Source organism: Mustela erminea, chromosome 8 (assembly GCF_009829155.1).
Source record: "Mustela erminea isolate mMusErm1 chromosome 8, mMusErm1.Pri, whole genome shotgun sequence".
In the NCBI taxonomy this organism is placed as follows: domain Eukaryota; kingdom Metazoa; phylum Chordata; class Mammalia; order Carnivora; family Mustelidae; genus Mustela; species Mustela erminea.
The window spans coordinates 90,823,403-90,841,117 of record NC_045621.1 but is presented as its reverse complement, the minus strand read 5'-3'; the positions used below and the strand labels follow the sequence as shown (position 1 = coordinate 90,841,117).

Sequence of the window (17,715 nt, the reverse complement as noted above, 5' to 3'; positions counted from 1 at the left end):
TTTACTTTACCTATGTCTTTTTTTTTTTTTTCTCTCTTGTTAATATTTGTTCTCACTATGTCTGAGCTGACAGGAAAAGATACAAAGATTTAAGGCTACCTCAACCGTAATTAAGTTTAATCAGAGTATGTAATTATATAGAGTGAAAAGTTAAGCCAAACTAGTGTCAATTATCTTAAAAAAAAAATAGCTTTCCTGATTTAACCAGTTCCCCCTCTTTGCTTTAGGCAGCTTTAAATTTAGTAAATCTTGAAAAGATAGGGTAAATCTCACTGACTTACATGGAAATAAACTATAATCAGATTCATTTTTATTTTCCTTTTTTAAAAAAAGATTTTATTTATTTAGTTTGAGAAAGAGAAAGAGAGAGCACAAGCAGGGAGAGAGGCAGGCAGAGGAAGAAGCAAGCACCCTGCTGAGTGGGGAGCCTGAATGGGAAAGCTATTCCAGGACCCAGGGATTATGACCTGAGTCGAAGGCAGTCAATTAACCAACTGAGCCAACCAGACGTCCCAAGAAATATATATTTTAATGAGTTTTTAATGGGGCAAACACCTTTACACCCAGTCCCGGGGTCAAAAATAGAACGTTGTCAGTCATTCCAGAAGCCTTTCCCTGTGCCTGTCCCAAGGTCAATCAATGTTTGTAATCTCTCTAAAAAGTAACCATTCTCCTGACTTACAGCAATCGCTTCTTGGTGTTTATTATCCAAATGTGCCTTTCTAAATTTTTTTTTAAAGATTTTATTTATTTATTTGACGAACAGAGATCACAAGTAGGCAGAGAGGCAGGCAGAGAGAGAGGGGAACGAAGGCTCCCTGCCAAGCAGAGAGCCTGACGCAAGGCTCAATCCCAGGACCCCGGGACCATGACCTGAGCTGAAGGCAGAGGCCTCAACCCACTGAACCACCCAGGTGCCCCCCAAATGTGCATTTCTAGACACAATTGTTTGGTCTTGTCAATTTAGATTTTTTGTCCAGATGTTGCTGTTTCCCTGATACTGTTTGCTATGTGTCCCAGTGCACTGTGTAGCCCAAGATTTGGCAGCTGGATCAAGAGGTCTCCTGAGACTCAGATATGATACCGCTGGTAGTGTATTTTTCGTCAGGGGCACAGAATGTCTGGGTGTCTCTCTTTTTGTGTAGTTAGAAGCTATGATGATCGATAATGTATTTATTCATTGGGAGTTGCAAAACGGTGATATTCCAGTTATAAAATTTGTTTTTCATGTGTTAGTTGAAATAGTTTTATATAGAAATGCTTACCTTCATTTATAATTTTATAAACCCAGTAGCAAATTCTAAACTTAATTTACTAGTTTGCTATCAACTCTGAAGGGTACCAGTTAGTTTTTCCATTTTTAATCATTGATTTAAACACATTTGATGGATTTCAATGAACTGTACTTATCTATTTTGAGCCTCAAACTGTTCCTGTAAGAGCCTCTTTCACTTTGTTCTCAAGCTCTTTTGACATGATATCAGTTGTCTTTGACAGTTTCCTCTTCAGCAGTTACAAGAATTTTCAAGCTTATCTTGTACATTCCTTGCTTTGGGTATGGAATTGGCCGTTTGCAAAAGAAAATAGTATTGTGACAAATCTTAGAAAAACAAAATTTTAAGACCACAAGATATCTGAATGCTAGGGGTCCTTATTGATACTGCATTTGGTCATTGTTTGTATGCCTTTTTGGTGGCTACAGCTAGAAAATATATCCCACTTTATCCATGCATATATACATGTATAATATGTGTGCACAGCTATAGGTGTATAAGTTAAACTCTCGAGTTCAACCTACTAATTCTACATCAGACTGAGAACTGTGTAGTGTTTTTGCTTAATCTTTTCTGTATTACTTCGCCTTTCTTCTGCATTAATCACCTTTCTTACACCCTAAGAAAATTGCTTTTCAGGAACATGAACAGAATTATTCTTCGATTCTACTTTACACATTAGCCTTAAAATAACTATTCTAATATCAGCCTTATCAATATAACATTCTTACATACATATTCGCTATTCTTTCCTCACTTTTTCATAGTCTTATGAGAGTTACGTGTCTGAGCATACAGCCACATCATGTTGCCATTTCTTTTGACCCCTCCTCTAGTCTTGCCTCTACAAGTAACTATATCACCATCTATTTCTTGCCATTTGGTTGTATGGAATTTGATCTCTGTAAGAATCCTCAGGAAAGACTCATGGAAACAATATTCTGTGAGTCTTTGCATGTTGATAAAAGTTCATGTTCATTATACTGAAAGTCCACATATTGTTGAATATAAAACCAATGACTCATATTTTTTGAGTATTTTAGTTTTGTAACTCTTTTACTCTAACAAAGTATTGCAGCTGAATAGTTGAAAGATAATCTAGTTTTCTTCCCATGATAAGTAATTCACTGTTTTTGCCAGAGAAAATAATTTTTCTCTCTTTTTAAAAAAATTTCAAAAATTTAATAGATTATATTTCAGGTATGTAATGTGATTTTTTTAACATAGAATTTCAATTTTTTTAAATTTCAGTAATGCTTTAATAATTTTAGCTTTTGTTCTTTTTTTTTTGCTTCAATTTTCTTTAGAGACTCTTGTTTTTATGTTAGATTTTGTCTATTGTAAATGTCATTTTGTCAGATCTTTTATATCTGTTTTTTCATATTTTTGATTTAATAAAAAAACTCTCATTTTGTATTTGTCTTAAGTCATCATATTCTGTGTTTATTTTTCTGTGTTCCCCCTATTTTGGTATTTATGTTAAAAATTATTTTTTTTCTTTTTGTTTAAATCATATTGTTTCTGGGTTTTTCTAGTTTTGATTTACATTGTTCTTTAATGTACTGCATCATTTTGTTAATTTTTATAGTATTTATTCATTTATATTTTTAGCTCATCTAAACATAGGTTATAAAAGCTTTAGTTTTGTTCTGTTCCTTAGATATGTCTTTCTGGTATGGTATATGATATTATAGTCTGTAAGAATTTTATTCTGCTCCTTGTTCTCTTTTTGTTATAGCAATGCTGCTCGGATTTGATTTTGATACTTTTCTGTTGCTCATTTTTACTTGAACTCAGCTTTCCCCAAATTTTAGAAGAAAATATGATTTGGGGTAGCTTTGATCACTTCACAGAGCTCTTTCTCTGCTATTTTGTGTGGTGTTCAAAATTATGAAGCCTTGCTTTCTCAGACTCCTGGTTTTCTTCTCTGCCCCCTCTCTCTGTGCAGCCACTATTATCTGCACATTCGTTCCTTCTCTCACTGTGTCTTCTCACATTTTTTCTTCTATCACTCCTGCTCTATTTTGATTTCACACAGCCAGTTTCTTTTCAGTTTAGATCCTTGCTCTGTAAGAGAGCTTTGGCTGGTCAGTTTCAACCAGTCATAGGGTCTAGACTTCTCGCTCTCTTTAAGGGTGTAGGACCTTTGTACTCACTGGATGGAGGACTGGATAAAACCTCTCCTAGGTTCAACTATTGTTTTCATGTTGGCCCAGTACAATTCCCTGGAACTGCCTGTTCATGATTTAGGGCTCTTCTGCTCCCAGATGCATCACTCACCCTCTTCTTCTCCCTGCTTTCTCCCTCACAGATACCTCTGCCATGTGTGGCTGTAGCTGGACTCATTTCACCTGCTTGAATATTGTGGTTGTGAAAATGTGTTTTGCGGTAGTTACTCTCCATAGATTTCATTCATTCATTCATTCATTCATTCATTCATTCACTATTAGTTGTCCTGTCTGCTTTACGTGGGGATTGAGAGGGAATCACAAATATGCTACTGCTGTTGTCATTTCCTCCTCCTCCTCCTTCTTCTTTTTTTTTCCCCCTAAACTCCAAAGATGTCATGCAAATATAGCCTCAGTTAATTGGTCTGTTTGGTCATTATTAGTCATACTATTTCCTGTAGCTTGACAATGGAAGTAAAGATTTATCTTTCTTTTCAGATGATCATGGAAATATGGCATCATAGTTTGAAATACAAGAGAAAGAAAAGCCTTCGATTTGCAATGTGCAAGAAAATCTTAGGACAAATTTCTATCTTAGCCTAGGTGCTAATGTTATCTAAACTACCTTACTTTTGCACCTACTTGGGGGTACACTTACTCTATGAAGTATCTTAGTGGAGACTGTTCTAGATTGCTGGCTGATTTTAGTTGGCAATGAGCTCAGTTCTTTCAACACACTTAACATCAATACCATGGTCTGCTATACTTTGGTTTGTTGTGCATGTAAACTCCATCTCAAACTTGCAATAAGGATCATTGCAATAATTTCTATCACTATAATATAGTAGAGTATACAAACTATACACATAATAATTAATAATTAATCAAGTAAGTAGTTTTAGTTTTAAGAAGATTTTTCTGTCCTATGAAATGTATCAGGTCTGAGATGACTCACCAATTCTCTTACTCAACCTTGTCTCTGGAGTCTGGTGGAGCTGATGAGGCCAGTCTTCTGAATGCCATGAAACAAAATTTTAGAGTCATACCAGACCTTTCTCCTGAAGCAACTGAGATTATATTGGAGGTTTTGGAATCCTGTTGCTCTCTGTAGCTTCACAGGATCCCTTGCATGGGGACATATGTTGTAAGTCCTCTTTTGTATGTAGTCTACCATATTATCATCCTTGAAATAGACATTAGTCAAAAGGAACTATTATTTTCCCTATAGTTTATTTCTCTACTGGGGCTGAGTTTGGGTTTTAATTTTTTGATCTGCATATTTCATTAAACAAATTACAATAGTTAATTTTATGTGTTGACTTGGATAGGTAATAGCACCTAGATATTCGGTCAAACACTATTCTAGATGTTTCTATGAAACTTCTTTTTTTTTGGGGGGGTGAGATTTACATTTTTTCAAACACTTATTTATTTGAGAAAGAGAGAGAGAGAGCACACATATGAGTGGAGGGAGGGGCAGAGGGAGAAGGAGAGAATCTCAAGCAGACGCCCTGCTGAGCATAGAGCCTCATGTGGGGTTTAGCTCCTGACCTGAGATTATGACCTGAGCCAAAATCAAGAGTTAGAAGTCTGACTGACTAAGCCATCAGGTGCTCTGGGATGTGCAATTAAATCAGTAGACTTTGAGTAATAAAGATTGTGCTCCATCATATGGTGGACCTCATTCAATCAGTTGAAGACCTTAAAAAAAATTCTGACCTTCCCTAAAAGAGGGAATCCTGCCAACAGACTGCCTTTGGACTTGAGTTACAACTATTCTCTGTATTTCCAGCCTCTGCTTTCAGGTTTTGGAATTCCCAGCCTTTACTACTCTTTGAGCCAATTCCTTAAAATGAAAACCTCTCTAGTTTCTTTCCTCTCTCTAAACACACATTCACTCCCTCTCTGTCTCTATTGGTTGGAACCCTAATGCCCAAATTATCTATACACGGTCAAAAATACTGCAGAATTCTTGCACTGATATGTACATATTCTTTTTCTATAATTATTAACTGTATATGATGGTTTGTTCACTCTTCAGACAATTTGTTCTTCTAAATGACTTTTCAGATAAATATAAAGTTATTGTGTGGTACAAATCTATACCCAGATAAGAAAGCCAAATTAAGACAATTCGGTTCTAAGCCTTAAGAAAAGCAATTCTAGGGATGTATGGGTGGCTTAGTTGGTTAAGTGTCTGCCTTAGGTTCAAGTCATGATCCCAGGTTCTGGGATCCAGTCTTGCATCAGGGTCCTCACTCAGTGGGGAGCCTGCTTCTCCCTCTGCCTGCTGCTCCCCCAGCCTGTGCTCTCTTTCTCTCTGACAAATAAATAAAGTCCTTAAAAAAATAGAAAAGTAGGGCGCCTGGGTGGCTCAGTGGGTTAAGCCGCTGCCTTCGGCTCAGGTCATGATCTCAGGGTCCTGGGATCGAGTCCCGCATCGGGTTCTCTGCTCAGCAGGGAGCCTGCTTCCTCCTCTCTCTCTCTCTGCCTGCCTCTCTGCCTACTTGTGATCTCTCTCTGTCAAATAAATAAATAAAATCTTTAAAAAAAAAAAATAGAAAAGTAATTCAACTTTTCTGATTTCCTACCCTTGAAGATTGAATATGAAATGTGAAAGACTTACAGTGTTGAGGTATAGGGGAAAAGTCAGGAAGCAAAACTCTGGGACTTTTTCCAGCCTACACAGTAAACAAAAGACAGAAGTCATATAGGTCACTTACAGCCTTACTATGCTTATCAAGATAGGACATCAAAAACTGATTTGGGTCCAAGATTTCTTAGAGGAAAACAGAGGATATATTTATGAATTTATAACAATCTATATTTATATCCATATATAGATGAATATATATAAACACATATACATATATGTACATAATATACAAATGCATATTTAGATTAGAAACTAAACATAGGTAAGCTAATTAGTCAATAGAGTATTTCAGGATTTTGACTATTTTCTCCTGAAGACAGTGACAGTGATATGTTTGGGTAAATTCCTTTGTGCAGTCCATATGGTTCTTAATTGTTATTAATGATAAAAATAAAACTATCTGTTGAGAGACATTCCCTGAGCTATTCTACCTAAGTGACTTAATTTGTTTAATTGTTATAGGAATTGTTCTGAAGGAAGCATTATTGACAGCATTTTATAAATAAAGCAACCGAGTTTCAAAAAAAGTTACATAATCTGCCCAAAGTTATGTGTGATTACATTTGAAGAATCATCTTGACATGTCTCAAACCTCCATCATTAGTTTCAACTTCTATCTTTATTCTTTTTTTTTTTTTAAATCTTTATTCTTTCTTAAGGCAAGGGCAAGTACTGGGACAGATCTTTTAAAAAACTCAAATTTCTAATTATTCACCCCTGATTCCCTTGGTCTATTGAGCTTGATCTTTGGTATATATTTCTCCAAACACTTACGTGCATTGTAATGGTTCCTGACACTGGGCTTGATTAAGCATCTTGTCGATGATTGCACAGGGATTAATGGTTAAGCCATAAATTAAAATTTTCCATGGCTCTGTTCCCTTACTTTTTTGAGCTATGTTGCCCTCCCAAAGACGTATTATATATAATGACACATGTTTTGAAGTAAAAAGAACTCCTATTTTTTCCAGACTTGCCAGTCTAGATAAGAAATGCACAGGCAGCACAGGCAAAGTTGTTAGGGTAATATTTTCATGATTTTATTTCTCTCAAGAAATTATGTACCTTCCCACACACTCATTCTCCAAGTAAAAAGAAGACAGTAGTGTTAAGAGAAGTGTATTATTGTACTCTAGTCTAATTTGCCTAAAGACTGTCACTCATAACTTTAAAAGTTCATTTGAATATTTGTTGGATAGAAATTGTAGCTAAAAGAAAAAAAAATCCCTCAGGCAAAATTAAGCAAGGGGTATTTTTACATACACAGAAAGAAAAGGGTTAATTAAACCATCACCCTTAAAGGCACTTTTCTAGGACATTTCCTTTTACAGGATCTATTTGGAAAATGTATGCAAATTTACATGGATTTGGTGAGCAGTAAAAGGATATTGTAAATGTTATTAATTATAAATTCTAGAGAAGAGAGAAAATGGACTTTGAATGAACTGAGTCCATTTGTTCCATTATGTACATTTATCTGCATGTATGTGGAATTTACAGAATTACAACTGCATTTATTGGACACTTGCTATATGTTACACAAGGCTGAAGGACTTACAACTTACATTTGTTCTCTCATTTAACCTTCATATTTAATCTATGAGCTCATTACTGGTATCCCCCATTTTATGTGTTAGAAAAGGAAGTCTCAGAGGATCTTGCAAAACGATGCATGAAGTAGCAAATCAGGCACCCTAAACAATTCTGACTTAATCTCTAGCCTTTTCAAGTGCTATCCGTCCCTGTGCTCATCCCTTCCAGATATCCCTGGAGGTGTGTGTGTGTGTGTGTGTGTATACATATAATTTTCACATAGCCAAGCTACTTGTATTTTTCTGTTTGATATTAATAGAAATACCTCTTTTTCATATTTTTGGATAAAATGTTATTGGTTCCCATTTGCTTACTCAGTTAATATTTGCCTGTAAGAAACATATTTAATGTCTTATAGATCCCTTCCATTTTAAAACTATCAGGATTTTAAAGAGGAATATATGATAAATTTTATTGAATCCTGTTGTGGCATATCTGTTGAGATAAAAAGGTTTTTCTTTACTCTTAAACTTTCATGCAGCAAATAAAATCAAAGGACTTCATAGAGTTGAGCCATAGCTGGTTATAGCATTTTATTCTTCTAAAGCATTTAATATCTATAATGTCAGATTTTGTTTGCAAATATTTTACTTATGAGTTTTCACATTTGTGCAGCTGTCACAAAAAGGACAGTGATTGACAGAGGAATGCAAATGTAGGTGAAAGATGTGAGACAGTAAACACATGAAGAAGGCTCCTGAGATTTGAGACTTAGGCATCACTGCCCTTTGGATAGACCAAAGTTCTCGATTATATCTTGTGAGCGTGACCTGCCACCTCACTGAGTGCTAATCTGCTAGAGAATCACACCTTCTTGGAGGAGTGTGTGTGTGTGTGTGTGTGTGTGTGTGTGTAGTGGTAGTTACAGATATCCCTGTGGCACATTCCCAAATGTGATCATTCTGAGGATGGATTCAGAAGTCAAATACAAAATATTTGTCAACCAAATTAGGGAATGAATATTCACCCCTTTTCACACGTTTGGAATTATGATTAGCCAGTTCTGACATGTTAGTTCACAAATACTGGTGGGGTTGAATCAGGAATCAGGAGCCAATGCCACAGTTTCCCTTGCTTGGACAGAATAATCTTTAAGACTACCAATCTTATAACATTTTTGTTCAATAGTTTATTAATTTTAGTGGGCAATTGTTTTTTTTTAAATCAATTTTATTCTTTCTTCATGAATTGGGTTATTATAGCTGTTTCAAATATAAAGATGAGTATAGAGAGTTGGTTATTGTATTTAATACAATGAATGCCTGTTGTAAAAAACAAATTTTTACTGAGTAATTTGAAACTTCCTTTGTGTTCTGTTTTCTTTCTCCATTTTGTAGAGGTAAGTACCAAGTTCAATGTGATTGTATCCTTTCCATTTTAGTTCTTATATTATAGCAATAATAGTTTATAAAATGGTTTTACAATTCTCCACTAATGACAGGATATTATTTGTATCACTTTGAGATTTGATTTTCTTACTTTATATGATGTTTTAAAAAGTCATACCTGTTGATATATGTAGTTGTTGTAGAAATAGTACAGAATACACCCCACCCTTTTATATATTTCACTACTGATGGACATTTGTTGCTTCTATTTTTGTAATTTTACAGAAAATGTTAAAAAGACATATTTATATATGGTTCCCTTTCTCTTATGTGAGAGTTTTGAAACCCAAAGTAGAATTGTTGGTGGAAGAGTTAGCTCATATTCAGGTTTACTATATCTTGCCAAATTGTTGTCCATTAATGAAGGTTGTCTCACTGTGTGTCAGCTGGTGTTGGGAGTCCTGTTTAATACCAAGTGAAAAATAGCAGATTGAGCAATCAGAAGTAGCCTCAGGGGACTGGGAAATGGTTTGAGGGTAATAGACAGGTAGGCAAATGTCACTGAAGAAAAATCTTTTTAATTTTGCAACTCTGCAAGAGAAGACACACTGGCCATCATGACCATGACAAAATGGAACAGTGCACTTTCCCTCACTTTGATGGGCACTTCTACAACAATCTCAGTCATGCAGAAGCTTCAGTTCAAAATTTTACAATAATTTCAAGAACAAAAGAATAAATTAGAACATGTCTCATTGGAAAGTGTTCCATGCAATTATTGTAAATTATTTTTCTATGGATCCGCTCTCACTTCACCCAGAACTTCAGCTCCCAGAACAGATCCATCAAATGAGAGCCAGCAGGCTGACTGGCCCAGGCCAAATCTCTGTCCAGAGGTCCTGGTAGGATAGACAAAACATCTTTATCAAAAGAGCTCCAGAACTGGGTATCCAAACACCCATCTGGATAGTATGCCTTTGAGAATACAAATATGATTATAATATATTCCAATTAAAAAAAAACGTAATAGAAAATGTTGGCATTTAGCTGACATTCAAATTTAAGCAAACTAATTTAAAATATTTACTATTTATCACAGCATTTATTGGTATTTTGTGCTTTATATGTAAAAATTGATTTTATGTGTGTGTAGCTGGAAAGCCTTGAAACATGAAGGAAGAATAGGGATATGGGAATTTTTGAGCACTGTCAAAGTTAACATATAGTCAGTTCATTAATCAATCAGTGGGATTTGAGGAAAGAAATTAATATATACAGAGATCAAGACATCATACATATGAAGACTGTGGGCTTACTTAGTTTCTCTTCAGCCATTTTACTTATTCTGTTGAGCTAAAAATATGCTTTTTGTTTTTGACTTAACATCAAACATTAAATAAACATTTATTGACCAATTTTTCTGTGCTATTTGTTTCACTGGGTGTTTGGGAAATTTTATATCAATAGCTATAACCAACTGAGCATTTATTTGGTATCAAGATATTTTCATACATTTTTTTCAATAATCCTAAAATAACATTGTGAGGTAGGAATTATTAATCTTTTTCAAAAGGAGGTTGAGAAAGTTGAAAAACTTGTTCAAGGCAATGCCACAATAAGAAGCAGATCTGTTATTCAAAGTTGAGATGATTCTTATTCCAAAGTTTGTATCTATGAATAAGGAATGAATGAACAAATGCAAATGGTAATAAAGTAGGTATAAGCAAATAGTTAAGGGGTCTCCAAGTCTCACCGGGCATCTACAAGAAGGCTTGACAGAGAAGGCACTTCAAACATGGCCTAAACGATGAGTTGTGGTTATTGTGATGGACAAGGAAGGCCAGAGATCCCTAGGAAAAGGGATGCAAACATAAGCAAACATAAGCAAATGGATAGAGTGACTTAAAAAAAAAAAAAACAAAACAAAACAAAACATGATTTGTTTGAGGCACTAAAAGCACAACAATTTAGTATTAAATAGACATTAAATAGACACTTGAAAGAAACAGGCATGCTGGAAGGGGATGGAAGAGAACCAGAGTATGGGCTACCTTGGATGCTGTGTTCAAGATCTTAGCAGGGAGCAGATGGACACTTACATGATATACTTGAGAGTACACTAATGCAGGGGCTCTTTACAGAGGCGTGAGTGTGAGTTGATGAGGCATTCCTCAGCCAGCAACATTGGTGTGCTGTTGTCACTCACAGACCTGAAAAGAAAAGGGGAGAGAGTGATTACAATACCATAGAGAGTAATTGCATACTAACAAAGGACTCCTTTTCAGTAGAGAAATACAACCAATTCACAACTTGGGAAAATTAATACCCTAAATTCATTCTTTTTTTCACCTGTAATATCCTGCCATTATCTCTCATTACCAAACCCAACCAGAAGCCAGATGACAAGGTAGCTTGGTGATGATGCAGGTATAGATCAGGGCTCCAGGGCACACAGATCAGGGAGAGGAAGGGAGGAGAGGAAATCTAGATGAAAATAGGGACTACCCAGTAGAGGGTTTAGAAGTTTTACTGTATAGATTTTGGGGAACAATTGAAGAATTTAAGGTGTTAGGGGATCAGATGGGAGAAAAGAGAAGGTTGCTCTGGCAGCAGAAAAAGAATAAATGTTCAAGGCATTGTTCAAGGCAATGCCACAATAAGAAGCAGATTTGTTATTCAAAGTTGAGATGATTCTTATTCCAAAGTTTGTATCTATGAATAATGAATGGATGAACAAATGCAAATGGTAATATAATAAGTATAAGCAAATAGTTAAGGTCTCTCCAAGTCTTAGTGTAATAGTAGAGAAAGAATGGCATTAAGTGGGATTGCAAGGATCCCATTAAAGAATGCTGAAGGTGTGCACAAAGCAATGACTGTGGACTAGATGAGGAAAGACCCCACATTAGAGACATGATAGCAATTTACAGCACAGCTAAAGGCCTGTCTGGAATGTCTGCAGGAAGAACAATCATCAGTTTCCTGAATCGTATATTAGCTTACATGTCTAATATGAAGAATAATTGCTTTAGCCTCAGTAAGACTTTGCACCTTGCATAGACCGGATACTTGTTCTAAAATGGAAATAGTCTTGTTTACTTCTGGCCAGTAATGATTTTTAATCAAAATAGAAGGTACCTTCTCCAACTAAATAGTTGATTTGGTAATTGAACTGTGAAAAGATTCCAAGTTCATTTAATTGCTAGCATTTTCCTTAAGGGTAAGGAATATTAAGAATATTAACTATTATTGTAATTTAAGTTAGCTTGCTAGCTAGATGTATAGATCAAGATTATAGATAAAGATTATGTGCCAAGTAATATTTATGTACCTATGTCCCTTATATAACTGAAAAATCCAGTCTTCTAAAAACTCATAGATAAAGTGTCTCCAAATGTAGCAAATCATAGATTAATCTAAAAAATACAAATCATGGTTGAAAAAAATTTAAAAATCCAAAGCATGGTTAATTTTGTTTGTTTGTTTAAGTTAGATCAGACCACAAGGCCTGATTTGTGAATTGTTTGAGAGTGATGAGTTGAACTTGGCTGAGATTGCTTTCATGTCCTGTGGATTTAGCATATAAACAATAAAAGGAATGCATAAAATCTCAGACACATAGTGCAGAGAGGAGCAAAATATCCCCAGTGCCTCCTTTGTCCCTTATTGTCCCAAAGTGAGGAGCCTCGGAAGCCCATTTAGATTGAGAAAACTGGTCAGAAACTATGGGTTCACTATGCGAAGTACTCTATAGCAGCTCCTTAAAATGTGGAGGGACATTTCAGCACTCAAGAGTCTAACTTACATAAGATAAAAATCTTGCTTAATCACAGTGGCACATTTCTACATTTTGAATAGTGACCCTGCCGCTCACTAACTGCATAACCTTGGGTAAGTTATACAGACTCATTGTGCCTCATTTGCCTAATTTATAAAATGAGATAATAAAATTAGTTCCTCTATAGATTTATTGGGAAGATTAAATGAGTTAATTTATGAGAAATACTAGCTGGGCACCTGGCATGCTATAAGCATATAAAAATATTAACTGTAGATTTATTTCTTGTGCCACTAACCCCACTAGTGATTTCAGGGGAGCAGGCTTTTTAAGGAACTAGATAAGAAAGAGGTTCACAGTGCCTAGAGGATGTCAGTATTGTATCTATTGTCTATCATTCTGTCTGTCTGTCTAACCATCTATTGCTTATCATCTATCTATTTCATAAGAAATTACTGGAAATAGGAAAAAATAAAATTGAGGACAAACAAAAATGAACAAGAAAAAAGTCTAAGGGAAGAGAAACAGCAGATTAGGACAAAGGGAGCTGAAGAGAAGTGGTGTTGGAGTTACAAGAATCCCATGTAGACAGAGGAGGACAGGAGTGCAGAGGCATCCATGATGACAGAGAGAAAGCCTTCGTTCATCTTGAATGTTGAGGCCACGCTCTTGTTATATCACAGCATATTCCAGTAATTGTTTTCTATTGATTCTCCTAAAATTTGTGGGGAATCTACTATTTCTAAAGCCCTTGAGGATTTATAGACCTACGGGATTTCTGCCATTAAGAAGTCACACCAGGGAAGAAGCATTTCTATCCCATGTGTTCTTTCTACAAGAATGGGAAAGTGAATGTCTTACTTTATAAGCCATTTTGATAATTGTAAAAAATGATCATAAAGGGATGGGGCCTGTAAATACAACTATTTATTCTCTGTAAGCCCATTTCTTCTTTCAAAAAAAAATTATTAACATATAATGTATTATTTACCCCGGGGTACAGGTCTATGAATCATCAGGCTTACACACTTCACAGCACTCACCATAGCACATACTCTCCCCAATGTCCATAACCCAACCACCCTCCCCATTCCCCATCCAGCAACCCACAGTTTTTTTTTTTTTTTGTGAGAGTAAGAGTCTCTTATGATTTGTCTCCCTCCCGATACCATCTGGTTTCATTTTTTCCTTCCCTACTCCCCAAATCCCCCACTTTGCCTCTCAAATTCCTCATATCAGGGAGATCATATGATAATTGTCTTTCTCTGATTGACTTACATCACTCAGCATAATACCCTCTAGTTCCATCCACGCCATTGCAAATGGCAAGATTTCATTTCTTTTGATGGCTGCATAGTATTCCGTTGCCATTTCTTCTTTAAGACTAAGTTTATTGTCTCAGGTAAGTGCTACTCTACAACCAGGGATGCTCAGGATAAACCCTCAGGCCTCAGTGTGGTGGACTCGGGGCTAAGGGCCCTGGCCACAAGTGCTCTCCTCTGTTTGTTGCAGCTTGGCACACACGTACCACATTCTGCGCATACCAAGAGGGAGATGTTGGGAAATTAAGCTTTATTGAGAGTATTGATGGATGCATTGACCTTATTCCTTCATTACAAAAGCTGAAGGTGCTTATTCATTGATAAAAATATGATCCTGAATGGTTATTGTTTATAAGAATACATTCATATTTGGATGCTTTTTCAAAGTAAGGTCTTGCTGGGTGGTATCATTAGTAACACATGCCTAATAAATATCACACAGTACACATTAGATCAATTCCGGGACTAGTCTTGCTTGCTGTCAGAATGAGGACATTGGGGTGTGATCACAAGTGCTGGAGACAGCATATGGCTTTTCTCCCATCTTAGAGGGAGAAGATCATACAAAGTTCACCCGAAGAGTCATTAATTCCTCTTCTTCAGGGCTGTCAGCTCAGCAACCCATTTTCATAATTGATAATTTCCAACAGGTTACTTGGCAGGATCTCTACTTCTAGCACTTGTGGTAGGTAAAGTGGAGGATTTCCCATCTACGACTAAGTGTTATTTAACCCCTGGATGGCTTCATGTAGTCTTTGATCACCTGTGGCAAACTATACTGGAATTTCTAAAGCTTTTGTTTTGATATTTGCAACTTCACATTATAGACAGTTTTAAAATAGGTGGAAGTCTGCAAACTGAAGTCCTAAAAAGTTCAAATTCATTAATGAGAGCTTAATTTACTAATGAATTTACTGAGAGATACATATGAATGTAAAGCTAGCAGACTCCTTTACAAATATAGAATATTAAAAAAGGAATACAAAAAAAATGCAATATGAGGAAGGGTTGTAAGAAGTGATTTAAAAAAAAAAATTAGTTCAGGGCCTTCTTGATGTCCCAGTTTTAGAAAGGTAAAATTTTTAGACATGAGAACTTTTGGTTTATATTCTCAACTCTGCCAGGGAGGTTGCAGCTTCCTGGGGGGAAAGAGCTTATTTTACATTTTCCACCTTAATATATATTATCTTTCCTTTTTTCCACCATGTTCCAGCGATTTCAATGCCTTTTAAGTTAGCTCATCAGCTGACAGGAACATACTCTTAAGGGTTCTGACTGACCTTAACTTAGGGGAACTGAATACAGCAGTAGAGAGAATAGACTCAAAGGTATCTTATAATCAGAGTGGCTTTACAAACTTGTATTCCAGTTTCTAATCATTCTACAGAAGCCTGTCATGTAGAAAGACTCTAGAGATGTTATTAAAATATTCAAAGAGTCTTTAGTGACTGTGAGCAGCATATTTCAGGAATCTATTTTAAACTCAAAATTCTTGAAAGGAAAATATGAATTATGTATTATTATTTGACATGGCAGTGGTCACCTTTGTATCTCTCATGAGAGCCTTTGAATTATCCTGTATTTTTAAGATGATGGAAGGGGTATACGCATACTGTAGAGCAATGCGGGTGTCCTTCCCTGTGGTCTGGGTGGGAATATTAGATACTCTTTAACGTGAGCATGAGGTCTTCTTAGACAGCAGTAGCTCATTGTACAGTGGGGATCAGAATATCACAAAGAAGGGTAAAGGTTGTCAATTCTGTAAAAGGACAAGTACTACACAAGGCAAACAACAACTTTGTTCCACTCCCATCATTTACAAAGTCCTATTTGACCTTAACAAAGTAGAAGTGAGCACTGGGGAAGGAAATTAGACTCAAAGATACTTCATTATCAGAACTGTTTTTCAGGATTGTTATTCCAGTTCATAATCATTTTACAGAATGTCATCATCTTGAAAGACTCTAGAGATGCTATTAAAATATTCCAAAGAAGATTTTAGTGACTGTGCATGGCATATTTCAAGATTCTCTCCACTGTATAATGATGTAGAGGATTTCTAGTAAATGTCTTAAAATAGGCATCTTTTTCCATTGGAAATCTAATGAATAATTTTCATTATAATTTAAAGAGAAATTAGAAAAGGGAAATAATTTAAAGCCTGCTTAATTCACCCTCATTTCTGATAATAAGCCCTTCTCTACTGGGCCCTGCCTCTGCCCTTCCTTTTTAAAAGGATATTTAGCACATGTTCCTTCTTATTGGGTAGCATAATTGCAGTTGTTAGTTAAGTTATGAGGAAAAAAAAAAGTAAGGTCAGGATTCTTACAGATCATTTACTTACTGCTTCAGGAAGTCAGGGTTGAAGGGGCCTTAAGAAACGTGAGGTCATCTTAGCAATTGCCGAGACAGGTTTGATCTGGTGTCTACTTTCTCCCTCGTATTATGTGAATCTATCTTAAGAGTAGAAAAACAAAACAAAACAACAAAAACACTTCCATAGTAAAAGGACTTAGGGGTACAGGAAAGGACAGAATGTTCTGTGGCATTCTATCAGAACTCTGGGACATGGCTGAGATGTTCCAAAGTCCTTTGCTTCAAATCTGAACACAGAGATTGCTCACCAACACTAGAAAAAAAGATAGCCGGAAAGTTCTCCTAAAAAGCTAGAGAAACCCTGGAAAAAAATGACAGCCTTGAAGCTCGGATCCTTTTGCCCAGCCTTGAAGTTAAAGATGTCTTCAGGAAGTCAGACTACTGTTTTTCCTACACATTCACATAGTTGCAGTGAAGTCCAAGTTTGTCTAAGATAAGATATCTCTAAGGAATATTCCAAGCAAACAGGAAGGAATCATAAATACATGTGCACTGAGTAGAGATCTTCATGTCAGCCTTGTGGAATTAGTGAGTCATTGGACCCAGGCCAGGATAGTTGGAAAAGAATTAGAAGACTTTTCATATGCATAGTGTATTCCATAGAAGAGAAATGTAAGAAAGATTCTACTACAACATATTTCTCAAATCTGAGTCAAGCCTGTATAGGGTAAGCAATGCATAAGGTGAAATATGTTTTACTTGGCAATATAAAAATTTGGAAGGACTTGAGTTCACATGTTGATTCTAGTACTTTGTAAGTGAGAACACCTCAAACATGTTAATTAACCACTCCTACTGTGAAATCCTTCATCTGTGAAATAAGATTAGTTAAAATTATTTCTCTGCTTGACACCAAGATTACTCCTAAAGAATGAATGTCTTTATTTAGCAACAGACTCTAATTGGTGTAGAGATAGTGAACCTTTAAGTACATGAGTTTGTAAGAGACAAGGAAAGTGCCAGTCCATACACTCTGTTAAGCTGGCAAAAATTGCCAGGGTAGTTTATTTGTACAGCAAGGAAGTATAATATTTTATTTTAAATCATATGCTATATAGTCTTGCAATGAAGTGCCTGTCTCCATTACACCTTAAATCTCTTCTGTGTAAAAAATCTACAGAAAACTCACCATCTCCTATGAATGGCAGTCTGAGGGAGAGGAAGTTATGGAATCGAGTGAAAACTGGATTTTTTTTTTTTTAAGATTTTATTTATTTATT

General features: G+C 35.8%; 1 long non-coding RNA gene across 1 annotated transcript; it reads right to left on the bottom strand.

Annotated features, from left to right (window-relative positions):
- Positions 1 to 10,760: 10,760 nt before the first annotated feature.
- LOC116597346 lies at positions 10,761 to 16,547 on the bottom strand. Its single transcript, XR_004288566.1, has 3 exons — positions 16,464 to 16,547; positions 11,119 to 11,229; positions 10,761 to 10,869 (listed from the first exon to the last, which is right to left on the bottom strand). It is a non-coding gene; the product is annotated as an uncharacterized LOC116597346 (long non-coding RNA).
- Between the last annotated feature and the right edge of the window lie 1,168 nt (positions 16,548 to 17,715).